The sequence below is a fragment of the Phyllobates terribilis genome, unplaced genomic scaffold (assembly GCF_046119375.1).
Source record: "Phyllobates terribilis strain yellow unplaced genomic scaffold, ASM4611937v1 Scaffold_5__5_contigs__length_657084704, whole genome shotgun sequence".
Taxonomy (NCBI): Eukaryota; Metazoa; Chordata; class Amphibia; order Anura; family Dendrobatidae; genus Phyllobates; species Phyllobates terribilis.
This window is the reverse complement of record NW_027362765.1, coordinates 468,867,145-468,887,969: the sequence shown is the minus strand read 5'-3', so window position 1 is coordinate 468,887,969 and position 20,825 is coordinate 468,867,145. Positions and strand designations below refer to the sequence as shown.

Below are 20,825 nucleotides of genomic sequence, written 5' to 3'. Positions count from 1 at the left end.
AGTGCCTGGTTTTCTCCACACATACCGCTTAAAATTATCACCAAAAAATTCTATCTTCGTCTCATCAGACCAGAGAATCTTATTTCTCATAGTCTGGGGGTCCTTCATGTGTTTTTTAGCAAACTCTATGGGGGCTTTCATATGTCTTGCACTGAGGAAAGGCTTCCGTCGGGCCACTCTGCCATAAAGGCCCAACTGGTGGAGGCCTGCAGTGATAGTTGACTTTGTGGAACTTTCTCCCATCTCCCTACTGCATCTCTGAAGCTCAGCCATCATGGGGTTCTTCTTTATATCTCTCACCAAGGCTCTTCTCCCACAATTGCTCAGTTTGGCTGGTTTTTTTTTCAGTCAAGATGGGGTGCAGAGTGTACTTTAATGAGAAAAAAAAATTAACTTTTTAAAATTTACCAAATGGCGGCAAAGAAACAAAGAGTGAAAAATTTAAAGGGGTCTGAATACTTTCCGTACCCACTGTAAGTCTATGGGACTCAGGATGACGCTCTCATAGATTGTAAGATTGCGAGAAGGGCCCTCACTACTCTTTTAATAATAATTGTTGAATTATGTGTTACTCTGAAATGTCTTATTTTGCCTGTACATGTCCTCCCTGATCTGTAAAATCCATATGTTGGTGATATACAAATACAATTATTATTATTTATCAACTTACATTAAGAAAGGAAGTAACAGTCTAAGGTGTGATCCGGCAAGAAAGAGATGCGGTCACATGATGCAAGAGAGGAACCTGATCAACTCTGTAAATGGCAGAAGACACCGATGTGTAAGAATTGTAATGCATTCAGCGAACATACATTACTGACAGCTAACAGATGGGGAAATGAAGTAAAATGCTGGAGTGGTATTTTTTAGCAATGTGAAAAAAGCATGTTTCACTTGTATACTGTATTTTAATTAATAGGTGTCCCAATCTCCAGATATCAGTGCTACTCACAGCATCAGTTCCAATTCTGGCTTGTGGTTGACACAAGTGAGCTTTTTCTGTGTCGACACATGAACAGTGCTGTCTGTGAAGCCAATCCAGGGACAGAAAAGAAGGCTGGCCTAGCTATTTGTTACATGTCTCAGTTTTAGCACTGAGGACTGACAGCCAGTCTCTTCACCTGCATGTCAGGCTGCCGTGATCCACCTGATTAATTTAGACTGGGCTCAGGCAGCAAGATGCCATGTGAGTATTCAGGTATTTAATATTCCTGCCACTAAAATGCACTCAGTTCTGCTGCGGACTCTGCTATTCTGCGGTGCTGAACTGTTACATCAGCCTATGTTGTACAACTCTGCTATTCCATGATTCCAGCACTGCTACATCGTAGCAACAATTCTGCTAAGAAGACCCAGCCCTGCTACATCAGACATTGCTAAACGTGCCTTGTTAAACCATTCATCGTTAATCCAGATCTTCTACACTGTTCATCCGGCACTGATACACCATTCATTATTGAGCAAGCTTTGCTACACCATTAATCACTGAGCCAGCTCTGCTACACCATTCATCACAGATCCAGCTTTGCTACACCAGTCACTGCTGATCCAGCTCTGCTAATCCAGTCTTGAGGTCCAGCTGCACCAACGACTCCAGTCCGAACTGTTCTTCCATATTGGGGGAATTGAGGATCCACCTCACCAGGAGAGACAGAACACTAATAAATTGACAAGAGCAAAAAGTATTGGCCCACTCGTCAGGGTGAATAATGGAATATTTTCTCTCCTTTACATAAAATTCCATACCCAAGTGCTGATCTCCAGTATACAAATACAGTACATGTATTCCTTATCCATAAGGCTGCTCTGGATGTGAGTGGGCTTATGGATGGGATGTAGGTAAACAATCACTATTTGTATTTATATCAGCATTTGGTCAGTATTTTTTCTCAGGAGTGGGAGCCAAAACCAGGTGAGGAACAATCAGAGAAAAGGTATAATAGAAACAAGTCACCAATTCTGCATTTATCACCCACTCCTGGTTTTGGCTCCCACTCCTGAGAAAAAATACTGACCAAATACTGACCAAATACTGATAGTGGGGCTGTGGCCTTAGAAAGAGCCTCTTGGATTCATTTATGAATGTGAAATCTTTTGTAAAAATCAGATTATTCTCCAATTGTACATATCCTGGTATAGATATGCCTAAACAATGAAAAAGTCCTCTGCTATTTAGACATCTTCTGAAAAGGTACGTGGCTCAACAGGTGAGCTGGACGTCATCTTGTAGTGGTGTTTCATATGCACAGATATGTGCTACCTGCCAACCTCCAAAAACAACTTGTCCCCCGATAGGGAACCCTAGAATGCTTTTGTATCAGTCGGGATAAATCTATTTGCGCTTTTGCTAAAATATAATGAAAATAACCAGTATATTTCTTTAAAACCACTTGGAAAAGTTCAGCCTCGCAGCAAGGCAGCAAAGAAAAGAAAATCTCATAAAAGCTTTAAAATGACTTGCAGAAAAAAAGCCATAACAACAACATCATCGGCCATGACAATAACTGTATTATTGCCATGGCAACCACCAATCATGGAGGAGTGACACATTTTATTCATCGCTCTTCTTTCTGAAGTGGCCACACAGCACCGGAGAATTCTGAAGCAATATCAGTTGCCATGGTGACACATCGCCCCCCTCCTCTTTGTTTTGGATGTGATATGACCCTCTCTGCGAACTGCATGCAAAAGCAGAGATGTTATATGAAATATCCATGTCTGTTCTTCTAAGCATGCACCCCTGTATGAACATGGCTTACAAAGCTCACTCGGCATTGCTCCCAGCTACACAGATAGTCAGCCCCACAGCACTGAATTCGACGTGTTTGCATTACAGTAAAAAAATGACATTGACCCTTCTCTGGAAACAGGCAAAGATGTCCTTGAAGCAGTAACACGGTGACAGACAGAAGGGGCCCCTGTGCAAGAACAGTATATGGGCCCTTTGCAGCAAATAGCTCCTCATAATGTACAATTCCTCCTGGTTTGGATGTGATAGTGGCCCCCTTACCTCTTGGGCCCCTGTGTGGCTACACAGGTTGCCCAATGATATGTCCACCCCCGCCCCAAGAGATGGATGACTATTGTTCCATACGTTAAGACTCTTCTTTATACCGGAGAGCTGCAAGAACTCATACTTACCTTTGAGAAGTGATTTTGGAGAGATAATGTGTTCAGCACCCCTTAAAATACAGGGAACAGATTAAACTTCCCCAACCCAAAGCCTTGAGCACATACACTATATGGACACCAGTGTATTCAGATTTGTCATTCAGTCCCATTGACACAGGAGCATAATATCCAGCCGTTGAAGGACAATGGCTCTTCCTTCTAATACCTGCGCGATCTTGTAATAGAAGCCACCAATGTAGCAAGTCAGGTCATACAATTTTTTCCCTCCTAAATATTCTACTATCCAAGTGTGAGTGGTGTCATTGGAAAATGGAAGCATTTAGGAACCACAGTTCCACCATTAAATGGAGACCATGTAAAGTAACAGAGTGGGGTTGACTCCATAACTGGAGACCAAATCTTCTTTGGAATTAAATCAGCTCAAAAGATGAGCACCGGGAACTTCATAGTGGGAGCTGTTATATCTGTATATAACCCCTTCACAACATCCACCATACATCTATGGCGCTGCGGTAGGTGTGTTCCTACAAACAGTCGTACATCTATGGTGTGATGATCGAGCGGGCTCACTTTGGGCACCGGCGAAATCAAGTGCAGGTGTCAGCGCTATATGAGAGTTGACATCCTGCGGCAAAGCCTATTATCGGTCATAGCGCCGATTGTGGGCGTTTAACCCCTCTGATGCGGCTGTTAATAGTGACAGCGCCATCGATCGGCATACTGGAGGGAGCTCCCTCTCTGTTCTGATCGGCACAACACGATTGCGATCGCGTTTTGCCGATGGTCTCCATGGTGACCCCGGGCTGAAAGATGGCCGCGAAGTCACCCAGGTATGGTGGCCTGTAAGCTCCTGCTCAGAGCAGGAGCTGAAAAACCTCCTCCCTGTGTGCGATTGCCTGATCTAATGCCCTATTATTAGTATTAGAGTATTAGATTAGCGATCAGAGCAGGGAAAGTTGATGTCCCATCCTGGGACAAGGTGAAAAAAAAAAGTTTTCAAAATTTTAAAAATATTTAAAAAAAAGTCTCAAAATAAAAAATAAATAAATTAATCCAATAAATACATGTATTTATGTAAAAACAAAAATAAACAAATAAAGTACACATATATTTGGTATAGACACATCTGGAATGACTTGACCAATAAAACTGTCCTACTAATTAACCCTATCAGTGAACACTGTAAAAAAAAAGTGGAAAAAACTATCCTTTTTCATCATACCGCTGAACAAAAAGGGGAATAAAACGCAATGAAAAAACTAAATGTAAATAAAAATATCGCTGAAAACGTCATCTTGTCTCGCAAAAAATAAGTCGCCATACATCTCCAGCGGCGAAAATATAAAAAAGCTATAGCTCTCAGAATAGAGTGATGCAAAAACAATTATTTTTTTTGTAAAATAGTTTTTGTGTAAAATCACCAAAACATACAAAAATTATATGAATGTGATATCACTGTAATCGTACTGACCCGAAGAATAAAGCTGTCTTATCAATTTTACCAAACGATGAACGGCGTAAGAAAAATAATAAATTTCAAATTTCTGGGTTTTGTTCATTCTGCCTAGCAAAAATCAGAATACAAAGCAATGCAAAAATGTTATGTGACCGAAAATGGTACCAATAAAAATGTTAACTCGTCCAGAAAAAAACAAGCCCTCCCATGACTCTGTCAGCAAAAATATAGAAAAATTATAGCTCTCAAAACATGGCGATGCAAAAACTTTGATTTGCAAAAAAAAGTGTCTTAGTGTGTGACAGCTGTCAAACATAAAAAAACAATATAAATCTGGTATCGTTGTAATCGCACCGACCGAAAAAATAAAGTCGTCTAATCACTTATACCGCACGAGGAACAGAGTAAAAAATAAATACAACCAATTTTTGACCTACTCTTGATTTGTTCAACAAATCGGCTTGCACCGGGGATTCCGTGTAAATCTCTGAAATACGTGATTCAGACGGAACCCCCGTGGAAGATTCCCTATAATGAGGCAGATGGAGTTACTGGGAACGCCGTCTAGTCTGTGATCCGGAGGTGTCCATCTTTTCAAGCGTGCATAAAAGTGCCGTCAGCCACAGAGCTCAGAGTAACTCTTCTGCCTCATTGTAGGGAATGGATACCTCGGGGGTTTCATCTGAATCACGTCATTCAGAGATTTAGATGTAAACACCAATGTAAGTGCTCAGCGTAGAGCGCTAGATAAATGTTATCCAAAATGTTATGTAAAATGTTCCCAATAATTCAACTCAATCCACAAAAAAGCAAGTCCCTACTCAGGTCCGTCATCTGTAAATGGAAATATAGGGGGCTTCCACGTTACTGGTAGCACTTTGGAAAAGCGCTATGGCTACTCATCTCTCAAAATAAATCCAGCGAATTCTGTGCTCCCAAATCCAAAGGTACCCACAGTTTTGCCTAAACCGCTGAGAGCCATCCTAATATATGGGGACCATAATGTACATTGTGCCCATTGAGCTGGGCACAATGTACGGGCACTACAATGTGCTGATTAATACAATGGCAGTTTGCAATTTTCACTCAGCAACATTCACTACTGCTTGTTTCTGGTAAACACCCATGGAGTCAAATCATCACTACATCTATAGATAAATTCCCAGAGGGATGTAATTTCCAAAATGGGGTCACTTGACTGTAGATTCTGCTCTTCTGGCACTTAGGGGTTCTGTATATGGAATCTGCAAACTATTCTACGATAATTTATGCTCCAAGAGGCAAATAGCGCTCCTTCCTTCTCTAGTCTTGCCGTGTGGCTAAGCAGTACTGTACAGAGACATATGGGGTATTGCCACATTCAGCAGAAATTGTGTGACAATTTGTTTGCCATTTTTAACCATTTCCCTGTGTGACAATGTAATACCTGGGGATAAAACAACATTTGTGATAAAAATTGAATTATTTTTTTTCACTGCCCAATGGTATAAAATTCTGTGACATATGTGGAGTCAACATGCTCAATGTACCTCTAGATAGATTAATTGAGAGGTGTAGTTAGTAAAATGAGGTCACTTATGGGGGGTTCTGGCACCTCATGGGCTCTGTCAATGGAACATGGCATACCCAAGCCATTCCAGCGAAATGTGCACTATAATATGGCACTTCTTCCCTTCTGAGCTTTGTACTGTGCCTTAAAAGTAGTTTTTGCCCACATATGAGGTAAGGAAGTACTCAGGAGAAATTAAGCAACCTATTTAGGGTCCATTTTCTCCTCTTATCCCTTTTGAAATTGAAAACTTGGGGCCAAAGTAACATTTTAATGGAAAAAATGGTAATTTTCCATTGACCCAGCCAAATGTTATACAATTCTGTGAATCGCCTGAGGGTTAAAAATGATCACTAAACCGTTAGATGAATTCTTCAATAAGTGTCGTTTCCAAAATGGGGTCACTTTTGGGTATTTCTGCTGTTTTGGCACCTAAGGGCCTTTTCAAATGTGACATGGCATCTACAATCTGTTCCAGCCAAAATTGCGCTTCAGAATTCAATTGGCACTCCTTCCCTTTTCAACCCTGCCGTGCGCTGAGACAATAGCTTTCCACCACATATGTGGTGTTAGTGTACTAAGGAAAAATTGCGCCATACCTCTATATTCCTTAAGCAGTGTATTTTCCAAATTTTGCCCTGATTGCCTGCACATTGTGGGTGTCGGGGTGTGCATTTGCTCATGCACACGGATCACTGCTAAACTGGAGGAGACAAAGACAAGCACTGCTCCCTTCTGTTATCACTGGATCACCAATGAACAACAGGTAAAAACCAGAAGAAAGCCTCATCTTCTAGGAGTCCATTGGTTCTTTCCTTGTTTTCAGATGGAAAGTAGGGATGTATGAAATAACTTGCATACATACCTGAGATACAAATGTTGTTATATACCAGGAAGCAGTCAATCTAAGGGAGTCTGTCAGCAGGTCTTTAAAGAAAAGTCCAGGAATACCTTTTACATGGCCAGACAGTTCCTCCTCTACTGAGCAATCAGCATTTGAATGCTTACACAGTATAAATGAGGCTGAAGTGCTTTCAGCATGCGAAAGCTCATCAGAAGCCTCTGTTACTCCAGCTCTATTCCCTCCCCATGGCTACCTCCTCCTGCTTGACTGACAGCTTGAAGTTACAAAGGAGCTATCAGACAAATTGTGAAAGATTTTATACGACAAAAGCACTTCAGCCTCATATTAGCCTAGAGGTGCATTGTGGAGTGTCAGGACACGTTCCTAAAGCATTTCTAATTTAATTTGCTGTTTCTGTACTCTACTTTGCACCTATCTTCTGTTTCTTTTAGGAAGTAGGTGACATTATCTAAGAGTACGTACTTTATACTTTATTTTGTATTTCATGATTTATTCTACTCACTCTGGGATCTTTCCTTTTTTCAACACACTTTCCCTTTTGTAGGTAATTCACACTCTGCTCTGCCCTAAAGTTCTTTAGGAAGAATGTGAAGCATTCAATGACATTTTAGGCAGTATAGTTGCCCTCTTCTAGCCTGTGGTTAGGGCTATCTCAGCTCACACAGGAACCACTAGAGACTTGATGGGTTAGGAATCGGATCTCTACTCTGTACAGGAATCTGAAAGGTTTGTTGCAGTTTTAAGCTTTGACTATTATCCCAAGTAAGTTGCTACACTAGCATAACAACGCCACTGTAACAGGGTAATAATTAGGTATAATCATAAGTGTAGTTAGGGGACTGGAGCTTCTAATACTTTGATCAAGGTAAAAAGCATGAATTCTGGCACCAGTAGCTACATTTACATTAGACCTAGGCTGAATGAGGTGTGTAAATCCATTTTTTTCATTATTAAGTACATAAAGCCATTTTATAGATAAAAGTTGAGGCATAACTATAATAGGTGCAGACTATACCATTGCATCCAAGCCCTAGAGCCTTGGGGGCCCATAATTACCCTTTGGCTCATATGGAAGACCAATCCTACCAAACATTTGGTAGGGGCCCTGAGGAAGATTTTGCATTGGAGCCCTTGAGCTTCAAGTTATACCATTGGGTAAAAGTAAATCTCACATGGAGTCCAGGACGTCCACAGAATTACTGACAGCGCTGGGGCATTGTGGCTGGTTCTCAGTGAATAAATTGGTCCCATTCAGTAAAGCTTGTTTTTTTCTGTTGTGTAGAAATGAAAAGTGAACCTAATTATTACAGTCATCAGTATAAAATTAATGCAATTAACTCAGAAAACTGAAAGGCTAGTAATTAACTACTTAGTCGATTTCAGAATAAAAAAAAAAAATTGATGCTACATGGAGACTGTTAATTGGCTTCCAACAGAAATAGCGACATCGTGGCTGATTGGAATTTGTGTGGAATTTAGAATAGGTGATCCACTGGAATGATGACAAAATGGGTCAGATACATTATTACAATCTCTTATGGTATTGCTGTGCTATATGCTCTCTCTCAGGGATGTCAAACTCAAATACACAGAGGGCCAAAATGAAAACCTTGGACAAAGTCGCGAGCCAACAGTATAATGGGCCCTACAAATTCCTCCATACAGAATAATGGGCCCCACATAGTCCTCTATACAAAATAATGGGCCCCACATAGTCCTCCATACAAAATAATGGGCCCCACATAGTCCTCCATACAGAATAATGGGCCCCACATAGTCCTCCATACAGAATAATGGGCCCCACATAGTCCTCCATACAGAATAATGGGCCCCACAGTCCTTCATACAGAATAATGATCCCCACATAGTCCTCCATACAGAATAATGGGCCCCACATAGTCCTCCATACAGAATAATGGGCCCCACATAGTCCACCATACAGAATAATGGGCCCACATATTCCTCCATACAGAATAATGGTTCTCACATATTCCTCCATACAGTATAATGGGCCCCACATAGTCCTCCATACAGAATAATGGGCCCCACATAGTCCTCCATACAGTATAATGGCCCCACATAGTCCTCCATACAGAATAATGGGCCCCACATAGTCCTCCATACAATATAATGGGTCCCACATAGTCCTCCATACAGTATAATGGGCCCCACATAGTCCTCCATACAGTATAATGGGTCCCACATAGTCCTCCATACAGTAATTAATTAATTAATTGAAATTAGCAGATCACAAAGTGCTACCCGTGCTGAGATTCTCAGTGATCAACTATAATCTGCAGAGAAAGGGTAGCAGTAAATGTTCAATTTCCGATCCCCCTTCCCCCCCCTCCCCGATTGGGGGAAATTACACAGCTCCCATTGAAATCAATCGGTTGTCTATGTGACACAGGACAGGACAGGTCCTCATGAGACACTCTTTATAGCTGCTCTCCACTCTCATCAATAGATGAGGACTCTCAACAGAGGACTTTCCCAAACCTTTTATTAATTTTGAATATTTAATGTGGTATGTGAAAATGTATTTTAGTAGTAACTGTATGTGTAATCTGTCAGCTCAATGGACAGGACTTGGGCTTCCACTGACAGTCTTGCCCCTCGCCGCTCTGCTTCTCAGGTTCCAGGAAACAGATTGGTTTTCACCTCACCCTTTCATCTCTGCACAGGGATTTCACCTCTAGGAGAGCATCCACCAAGGAGTAGCTGATGGCTGTCGAGCCCATAGGGAAGCCAGGTTAAAACCAGTGGGACGGAGTCAGTGGAAGAATCAGAAAACAGAGACAAAGTCAAGAGGATAGCCATGGATAAGCCCAGGATATCAAGCAGAGACGGCAGGCAAGCAATATATGATATAGTCTATGGTCACATCCAAATAAGCGTGCAAGGGGTTAAACAGTAGAGAAGTGGTTTAACATGTCAGAACAGAAATAATATCATAAAGGAGTAATTGCACCAGAAGATATAAATACAATGCACTAATTGGCAATGGACTGAAGACAGATAAGGATTTAAATAGGGTGCTGTGCTCCGCAATTGGGCCTTTAAAGGGAATCTGTCAGGTAATTTTTGCATACCCTACTAATAGTATACTGAAATATGGCTTGGGCAGCCCTTTTAGGATATGTATCTTTTATTCCTGTACGTTGCCCCGTTGTGTTGGTGTAAGCCCTGGAAAATTTATAGTCGCACGGTGACTAGTCAGGTCAGGATAGTAGACAGCCAGTCCGAGGATACGATTCTCGGGCGAGTAATATGGCAGTCTGACTGCACCCAATTAGTGACGCTGGTACAGATGGGTGGGCGGGGTTATGGGTGGGGGAAGGGGTGAATATTTATTTGGCATTTACATACGCTTGGCTAGCCGGAGTGCATGTAAATGCTAAATGAATATTCACCCCTTACCCCACCCATAATCCCACCCCACTGCGCCAATGTTATTGATTCAGTCAGACTGCTGTATTAATCGCTCGAAGATTGAATTGCACTCCTCGGACTGGCCATCTGCTTTCCTGACTTGAGTGTGACAGCATGTATTTCTATGCAGCTGTTACGCTCTGGTCAGGAGAACCGACAGCCAGTCCTAGGATTGCGATGTGATCCTCAGTCATATGGCAGACTAACTGAATGCCGGTGCAGAGGGGTGGGCAGGATTATGGGAGGGGGAAGAGTTGAAGATTAATTTTGCAGAAACATATGTTTGCCTAGCCGACGCGCGACTATACATTTTCCGGGGTTTACACCAATACAACGAGGTAAAATACAAAAATAAAAGTTACATATCCTGAAAGGGCTGCCCAAGCCCTATTTCAGGATACTATTAGTAGGGTACACAAAAACCTGACAGATTCCCTTTAACCAAGTCCTGCAGTTGGTTGATAGACGATGGTCGTGTTAACAGTCCACGTCATTAGCCACCAAACACTGCCCTGCAATTGGTTCATAGATGGTCCCTCATACCAGGGCTGCCATTGTCCCGTCAGTAGAACCGCAACTGCCCTCTTCCGAGCGTAATAAAAAGAAGGAACCTGAGTTCTCGGGTCATTAATCCATGACTTGAAGTATTAGACACAAGTTAAAGACAGGAGAAAAAGAACGCTGCTGCAAAAAATATGGAGTTTAGGCTGCCATAGTCTTAGATTAATATAAATTCAATTTATAGGTAAAGAAAAAAGGACACAAGCTAAATCCAAGTCTGTGAGAATAGGCAACGTCTTCATGTCAGATCAGTCTCCGCTCATGAGAATGAGAGAGAATCATATTATAGACAATGACCTGTAAAATGAGCTCTAGAAAGCAGCACACAGAGGTGTCTTTCCACAGGAGAGACCTCACAGGTCAGAGGGAATAATCAAGAGTACCTAAAGGGTTAAAAGTCCAATATTTCATACTAGAAGCTCTGCCTATATGCTTGCCATGCAGAACTTGCTAGACATGACTGTAGATGATATCTGGCTATGCTGGGACCTGTGGCATACACAGGGTAATTTGTTGCACCTTTTCAACCCAGCCTATTTATAGTTTTAAATGCCACTCTAAGAAAACCTATGAGTCATCTAATCAATAATTCTGAGCATGCTGCTCTGTGCTGTCAGCATGGAAGCCGCTCATCTCCATGTGGCCACACTGCCATCTACTGACAAAAAAGGGTAGCCTCTCATGTACAGTGAAATGTAGCACTGTGGTGTGCCTATAGCAATAATAATAATATGCCACAGTAGAAATGTAAAATTAACATACATTTTTATATGATTACACTCAGACTTGTTTCATCCAATGCACAAGTCTATCCTGATGATAGGGTTCTTCTCTTTATAACAAAGGGGCGGACATATCATTAGTGCCAACTGTGCAGCGGCCCAGGGACCCAAAGAGTAAAAGGTCCACTACCACCTCCATAGCAGGTGGAAATGTGCATTTTGATGAAGAATTGAACTTCAAAGAGCCCATATATTGTTCATGCACAGGAGCCCTCTATCGTCTGTGTCTGCTCCCGCTATAATGTCACCTTCTATATTGTTATATGTGACTATGGAGCTCATCTTTGAGTAGTATAATGACGGTGACGCGCCCCCAGGGCCGTGGGGCACTCAGCAGCCGGGCCCCTGGCTGCTGGGGGATATCACGGTGGCTGGCCCGGTCCGTGACCAAGGGCGTTCAGTAAAAAGGGGGATAGTTTATAGGGGATTTGAGGAAAGTTCGTGACGCCACCTGTGGTGTCTGGTGAGGATCACCAGCGCTGCAACAGTCCTCTGAGGCAGATGGTAGGGCAGCTTGTGATGGGACGGCTCCCCACAGGTGGAGCAGGCCTCAGGGCAGTGTAGGGGAATAGTGGTTGCACTGGACATTGTAGTGCAGGGAGGGAATGATGGCGCGGATGAAATAACTGGACAGAGGTGGTGCAGTGCAGTCATCCGTGTCTTTACTCACAGTTCTTAAGGCAGTCCACAGGTGCACTGTACAGGTGAAGGCCTCCCGCGTCGCGCTGCGTTCACCGGGCAGGGGTTCAATCCTTCCTCAGACAGCTTGGGAATACCTGGCAGAACCCCACCTTCTCGTGTTCCTATTTTGACGTCTTCACACTGGTCTTTCTCCCTCCTGCTCTGCGCTGCCCACTCTCAGTCCTGTTCGGGTACTCTGAAGTCCCTCCTGTCCGTCGGAGTTACACAGACTTGCTTGACCCTCAGGGGACTAGAATGCGACTGCGATCCTGACAGATGCGGGGTGCACAGGTGCCGTCCTGTACGCGTCGTACCCCCTAGGATCCCTTCCTAGAACGGAGCCTACTCCCTGCTCCCCTCCTGGGCCTCCTGACTTGGCCCTACTTGTGGAGCAGATCTCCTACTGAGACTCTGCTCCCGGACTGTTCTTCTGAACTGTCCCGAGCTGTTCTTCTGAACTGCTCTCTAGAACTATCTAACCATTCTCTTCTGACACCCTAAGATGGCTTCCCTATTTTATACTCCTACCAAAGTGCTCCCTCTAACTACTTCTTCCTTCTCCTCTCGCCTTCGGCCACACTCAGGCCCTCACTAGGCTTCCACACGTGCTGTAGGCCTTGGCTCGACTAAGCACAGCAGCCAGCTAGCTGCTCTCTGAGCGTCACCACGCTCTCTGCTCAACTCTGAGCTGTGTTCCTCTCTGTCTCTGAACACTAAACTGAAACTAACCTTCTCACTGAGCTGCCTGTCTCCACCCTCCCTATATATATCCCTATCAGGGCTCCCTCTGCTGGTCTGAGGTGGTAGGGTGGAGGTGTGTGAATGTGTGACGGCCTTTTGTGGAGAAGTCCATCCATGCACCCTTCTGGGTTCTGTGGCACCAATGCGCAGCAGGGCGCCACAACGGTCAATGCTTTGCTGAAAGATGGTCATTTATGTAACTCATTCTACAAAGAACATGGGGCAGACATGAATAAATATTAACAAATAGGTGACGATCAGCCATTCTTCAAGACAAATTGGAATATAATTTTCTTAGCAGGTAAATTATGTATAGTACATTATATATCTGAAGAGTACAGTGGATGGAATCATCTGACTTCTGGTTTCTTGGGGTGGTGAGGAAACCTTGTATTCCCTTGTTATAGAGCAAACACTTTAATATTAAAGGGCAATATTATGAAATACTTTTAGTTTTTAGAGATCAGTGTATGATGGACCAGGTTGTACTCTCATCACAGACAAGCCCAGATTGGTTTCCCTACTGACTAGTCCAGGGGATGGGGGATGACTCGGTTACCCGGGCCTTTAGCCTTAAGAAGGTCGCGGTGGTCGGCTCCCGGGCCCGTACTCTGGGGTCTCTCTTTAAAAAGGCGTTGATAGATGTTAAGTTTTATTAAAATGTTCGTGACGCCACCTGTGGCTTCTGGTGATGATCACCAGCGCTGCGCAGTCCACTGAGGCTGATGATAAGGCAGCTTGATGGTATAGCTCCCCACAGGTGGAGCTGAGCCTCAGGGCAGTGTAAGGACGGGGATGCAGGACAGGGAGACTCAGCCGAGTCAGAGCAAGAACAGGGACAGACACAAAAGTCACTTCAGTACCTTTTACTTATGGAAATTCAGGCACTCCCCGGAGCACTATAGGGTGAAGGGTGTATGTCCGGATCCTCCCCAATGAGCAGGCTTTGGGCCTCCTGGTTCTTGCTGCTGCGTAATAAGTTTCTGACCTGCCTGGAGCTAGGCCTAACTTTGTCTCTGTCCTGCGCTGGCTGACCTTGTGGTAGGGCCTTCTCTTGGAGTGCACGCTCCCGACCTACGGGGTCTATGTTCTCCTGGCTCTGGTACGTATCAGCACTTTAGCGATCCTGGGACCTGTAGTTCTCCAGGGATTCCGGTTTATCTTACTGGGTCGTGGAGATCCCGGTAAGCTTCGGACCCGGTGTCCGGTAACTACTTCTTCTTCGGGGTGAGCTAGTTAAGCTCCTCTGCCCCCTTTTGAACTAACTCTCTCTACTCTTTGCCTTCGACCTACTCGGACCCTCAATAGGCTACTCACACTAACGGCAGCGTGCCGCTCTTCACCGATCTTAAGGCGCCGGCACACCTAAAGCTCACCTCACTGAGCTACACCGAGTCTCGATCTGGAAAAGCTCCACTGCAGGATAGCAATTGCAGGAGCTGAACAGGCTTTTGTCCTCTGAGGTAACTCCTCTCAGGCTGTACTGGACTCACTGTTCAACCAGAATAGACTAACTGCTGCCTGGCTCCACCTTCCCTTTTATATCTCCCTAACGGGCTCCCTCTGGTGGTCTGAGGTGGAAGGTGGAGATGTGTGAATGGTTATGGGGGCCTCTTGTGGAGGAATCCTTCAATACACCCTTCTAGGAGTTGTGATACCAAGCACAGCTGGGCTTCACACTACCATGTGCTCTTAAAGGGAATCTGTTATAAGGGTTTTGCTATGCTATCTGAGAGCCTCATGATGTAGGGGAAGAGACTCTGATTCCAGTGATGTATCACTTACTGGGCTGTATTTTGCTGTTTCAATACAAACAGTATTTTATCAGTATGTGATTATCACTACAGGACTAGATGTCTTGTACCGCCTAGTCTAACCACCCCCTCATCACTGATTAGCAGCTTTCTGTCAATATACATTGTACACAAAAAGCTGCCAATCGGTGGTGTGGCGGTGTTATACACAGCTCAGCATTATAAGCTCTGCTAGATCTGCAACTGTAATTCTATCACAACTGCTGCACCCAGTAAATTAAGTGACACATCGCTAGAATGACCCTATATATGCTGCTGTCAGATTACATAACAACACCTGCTGAAAGATTCCCTTTAATAACAGTAATAACTGGTGTGTAGGGCTCTGTACACATGTCTATTTATCCTTTCCATTTGTCTGTTCAGTGTAGAACAGATGAACAGAGTTAGTATACTTTGCAGTCCTGTTTCAAACAGAAGCAGAAGGGCCCCATTGATTTATATGTCGTTTGTCATCAGTTTTTTAGTATGGAAAATGCCAGCATGCAGAACCTTTTTTTGTCTATTCTACAAATAACAACAAGCGGAAAACAAGCAGACCCGGTATAAATTAGTGGGGCCCCTCTGCTTCCATTTGAAACAGGAATGAATACGATACTAATTCTGTTTATCTGTTCTGCTTGTCTGTTACAAAGGGGACAGAGGAACAAAAATGATAGAGGGAAATATAAACATAGTCTTATATATTCTAAATACAGTTAAGATTATTCTAACATTCACAATAATCAAGGAAGAGACAACACCTCAATAGTTTCACATTTCTACAGCGTTTTTCTTTTTCCTTGCAAGAGATTGGTGATATTTTGCAAACTATAAGTGCAAATTTAGCACTGTTTTGCAATGTAATTGAGTTGCGATCTCCAAAAATATCAAGGATCACATCAAGTTTCAAAAATGTCTATATATTCAAGTTCTACTCTATCACTGAAAGCAATATATCTGTAATGCAAATGTAACTTAGGGTACAGCTTTTGTAAGAAAGTTCGTGAATCCCACCATCACTACAAGGTGCCGATCACCAGGTGTCTCGCTTCTAACTCACTGTCCGCTGCCTGTTGTCAAGTGCAATCCGTCTCTGATTACTGGCTCTCAGCTGTCTGCAAGTGTCACTCTCAACTGTACTGGCATCCACAGTGGACATTATGACTTATTAAGGGGCATTATTCTTTAATACGGGCACTCGTGACAATATTACTTAATAACGAGCACTTGAGGAATAATTAATTGTTAAGGGGACGTTCAAGGGATATTAATACTTCATAAGCAGCACTCAGTCACACATATTTAGCAGATGCATGGCTATTATCCTGCATCCCCAACAAAGGATTAAAAAAAACACAACTTTTTTCTAAAATGATTAATATCCCTAATTTCATTGCGTCACATTGCAAACAGGAAAAACAAGTAAAATGAGTAAAAAACATGTCAGGTAAAGAATCCTGAAGGGTTCTTACTTATAGCCTATATCATAATATAATAGGCTACAATTAAGAACCCTTAGAGGTTCGAAATATGCCACCCAACATGTTTTTATTCCCTTTCCTTGTCTTCTCTATATTGCACAATGATGCATGCATTTTAATGAGTTTTGAATAATAGTGAGTTTTTTCATTTTTTTTGGGGGGTGCTAGATAACACTTTTAAAATGTGGATATACTGATATTATATGGCCTAGATTGACAGCATATAGGGTTTAGGATATATCTAAAATAACATAAGGGTAGATGTTTGTTATAACTTGTAGGAATGGGTTGGCATTGAGAAAATATCTTAAAAGCTTCTTTACACATATGTTCTATACATATACATTGTTTTTTTCTGTAGCAGGTGCATGGATTTCTGCAAAGACCAAATCGAATCTGCCATACGTATCAACATATTTGTTTTGTACTGCAAATGTTTCATTCTCTACCAAAAAAGTTCAAATATATCAGGAATAATATTATATCTTTGTTAGCCAGTAGATTGAAAAAATTATAAAAAATTGAGTCCTTAGAGGTACACTGAGGACTCCCAATTCTTCTTATATATTTTTTTAAATATTTCACAGCTGAGTCTTTCCAATAAATTTTAAAAAAGTCTAATGTGTAGAGTAATACCTTGTTTCAAAAGATAGAAACATAATGGAGTACATCAATATCGTTCCAATAATATCTACAGGAAAATGTATTTAAACAGAACAACAATAAAAGCTTCCTCCTCTCAATACATCATATGGTAAACATGTACTAGAGGATTACACCCTTTTTGTATAGGTCTTTGATGTTTGCTGTTCGGCATTTCCACCCAAGTATTATTTCGAAAATGGATGCAGCCTAGGCTGGGTTTACGCTTGCATAGGAGCTGAACAACAAATTGAATAGTAGCGCTGGATCTGTCATATGACCAAAACAAGGGATTTCAGATGGATCTCACTGACCATAAGGCAAGAGTCAGATGGCCATATAACTCGAACGACGATTGCAATGCTCGCACTGGCTGTCGGTTCTCCCTAAACAAACGTGACAGCATGTATTTCTATGCAGCTGTCACGCTCAGGTAGGCAGAGCCGACAGCCAGTCCGACATTGCATTGCAATCATAGTCCGAGTTATACGGCCTTCTGCCTCTTCCGTAACAGAGTTTATTGGATTTCTGTCATGGTGTCCAACAATGCGAGCACTGAAATCCCCAGGCCTCTTACACTGAACCGGGACATGTGGCTCTGATGAGTCCTGGGTGGGTAATGTGCAATCGCGCAAAAAATCACAACATCGTGAGGCCATGACATGCCCCGTGACCTTGCACAAACCATGTTATCTAAGCTCCAGCCATGGCCGATCACTGACCTCATGATATAAAATCATACAACAATTGGCCATTTTGGAGGGTGGAGTCTAGACCACATGGATCCAAGCTCAGTCTGTGGTCTTATCCTTAGGGTACATTCAGACGAGCATTTTTTCTGTTCCGTGTGATGTCATTTTTATCACTAGGACCAATCTTATTCAATTGGGCTGTTCAGATAAGCGTTTTTTGTTCTCATGGACCAAATTTGTACGTGAAAAATATTGCACCATGCGCTAGTTTCTCCCGTATGTTGCATGAGATTAGACAAGTCAAGTTTATGGATCCCATACTAATAATTCGTACATCATCATAAAGAAGAAGTTACAGGTCTATGAGAGCCAGAAATCTTGCTTGTTGTAGGTGACCAAATACTTATTTTCCACCAAAATTTTAAAAAAAAATTCTTTCCAAATCAGACAATGTGATTTTCAGGATTTGCTTTCTCATTCTGTCTCTCATAGTTGAGGTCTACCTATGATGTCAATTACAGGCCTCTCTCATCTTTTTAAGTGGGAGAACTTGCACAATTGGTGGCTGACTACATACTCAGTATGTGGGCAGGATGGAGAGTGGCGAGGCCAGCCTGGCAAAGTCATCAAAATGTGTGAGACCATAGTGGCGTAAATTATTCCAGAAATGTAGCCGAGTTCCTGACCAAAGTAACATTTCTAGCAAGGCACATGGCAGTTCTAAGATGCGCCTCTTAATGATCTAGGTGAACCTTGCTCCATTGGTATAACTAAGGTCAGAAAGAGGCAGAAAGGTCAAAATGTGCTGCAGCTCATGAGTGGAATACATTCCCTGACTCATGAGGATGGGCAGGCCGAAAGATGCTCCAAATTTGATGCATTTTACTTCAGCATATTCTTGGTCAAGACAGGTGTATTACAAGTCAGTCTTGATCAATTCGCCCCTAATAAGTGTTTTCCTGATTATGAAATCAAGTTGAGCACTGAGATGTTGGTAAATGGCATTTTTAAAACTAAGAATATATTAGGAAATGGCATAAACAGAAAGTTCTTAATATGCATTCCATATATTCTCTGCCTTACAAATCTTCTCTTGACAAGCTCTGTCTACTTCCACCACCACTTCTTTTACTGCTCACTGCGTATAGTCTGATTCTGCAGTGTTCAGGACCGCCATGGTGGCAGAGATTTAGGATTTTTTTCACCAACGATACCAACATAAATTCATAATGAGTACATATACAGTATAAATAGGGAGTGATGGCTTTGGGGAGGGGTTTGGAAGTAGTTGTCATGTGCTGTAGAAACTCTATGTATAGGCCTGATGTGACAGGTATAGGGTACAAATAGTCCTGAGCGAGTACTATCAGTACATCAATATTTACAGAACATCGGGTTTGGAATTAATAAGCCTTTATTGTACTTCAGGCAGTTACATCAGTTTACTTTTGGGTTTCTGTTTCCCTTTAAAACTTATATTATAATTCTGAAGTCACGATACAATCAGCCATACAAAATAGTGCTGTCCATGGCTAGATAAAGTCACCCCATTGTTCCAAATGACCCTATTGTATACACGTATACACAAATGAGTCCTGTGTGTACAGTGCACATTATGCTGAGGCTTTACTTGTCTGTAATACAGAACTGTTTTTGCACAACAATCCCATAATTTTCATATTACAATTCCCACTACAGATATCATTTGAAATGCATTGGGAAATGGTGAATGACCAGAACAAAAGAGATTGTGTCTCAGTAAAATCAGTCAGTCAATGGAACTTATTCCCTCATTATACTATTCATCGTCTCAGTGATGCACCACTTTCTGGTCTCTTGGAGAACATGCAGGTGCTGGTCACATTTTGCAATGCTCTAGCGTAATTGTGCTATCAAGAATAAAACATCAGATGAATATTGTTTGCTCCTTTTGAGTCAGGTTTTATGACTAGAGTTAGTGCGAATCAATTTGCACGTCCCAGTCCATCAGCCACGTCACTAATCTGTGGAACCGGAGAACCGCCTCTTAGCTGATGGCATCTACGACTCTTGTTCTGATGAGTCGGCCTAGAGTGACGTCAAAAGACAAGTCGTAGATGCTGGAAGGTAAGAGGCGATTCTTAGGGCACCAGTCCGGAGGCCGCTGACCACTGTCGTAACCGATGAACTGCGATATGAAAATCAATTTGCACCAACTCTAATTGCAAGATAAAATTGCTTGAAGTTATAGGCCCACAGCCTGAAGCTACACTATTCGGTGATTCTGGAGACACTATGTCCTGTTCTGATTTCAGAGGGAAAGTGTCATTGCTGGCTTTTACTGCAAATTTTAATGTCTAGAATAAGGTTTTTTATTAAACAGAATTTTTGACTAAAATAATACTGATGACTCATCTAATCGGTCATCAATATCAGATCACATCAGTGGGATTCGATAGCTTGTACGTCCATTGATCAGCTCATCTCAGCTCCAGGAGCGGCCAGATGTAAGTAGTTGCGTGGTTGGAACAGCGAAGTTCCGTCAACTGTTCAATGGCTGCTGCTACTCCATGGCTCAGTTCTTATTCCTATTAAAGCTAACAAAAGAAACCAAAGAAAGTATGGTAAGGCCCCATACCTTGTCTGGGTGCCATATTATGGATCTCCAGTTCAAACTACTAACATTGACCTACAAAACCGTCCATATTCTGTCTCCTTCGCATATCTCCGAACTAATCTCCAGGTATTTTCACACACGTAATCTCCGGCCCTCCCAAGATTTACTTCTCTCCTCCACATTTATTCATTCCTCACCCAATCGCCTCTAAGACTTCTCCTGAGTATCCCCCATCCTCTCTAATTCTGTACCCCAACTCATTCAATTATCCACTACATTTGGAACATTCGGATGGAACTTGAAAACTCATTTCTTCAAGAAAGATTACAGCCTGCAATTACCCCCTGCCACATCACGACTACCGACTGCTGAAACCCGCCCCAACCTATTGTCTTCTTACCCATTATCCTGTAGACTGC

At 42.5% G+C, this 20,825-nt stretch overlaps 1 protein-coding gene across 1 annotated transcript in view; it reads right to left on the bottom strand.

Moving 5' to 3' along the window:
• The window catches only part of ANK3 (ankyrin 3), a 762,832-nt gene that overhangs the window by 658,541 nt on the left and 83,466 nt on the right, over positions 1–20,825 (bottom strand). The gene's annotated exons all lie outside the window — the stretch shown is intronic.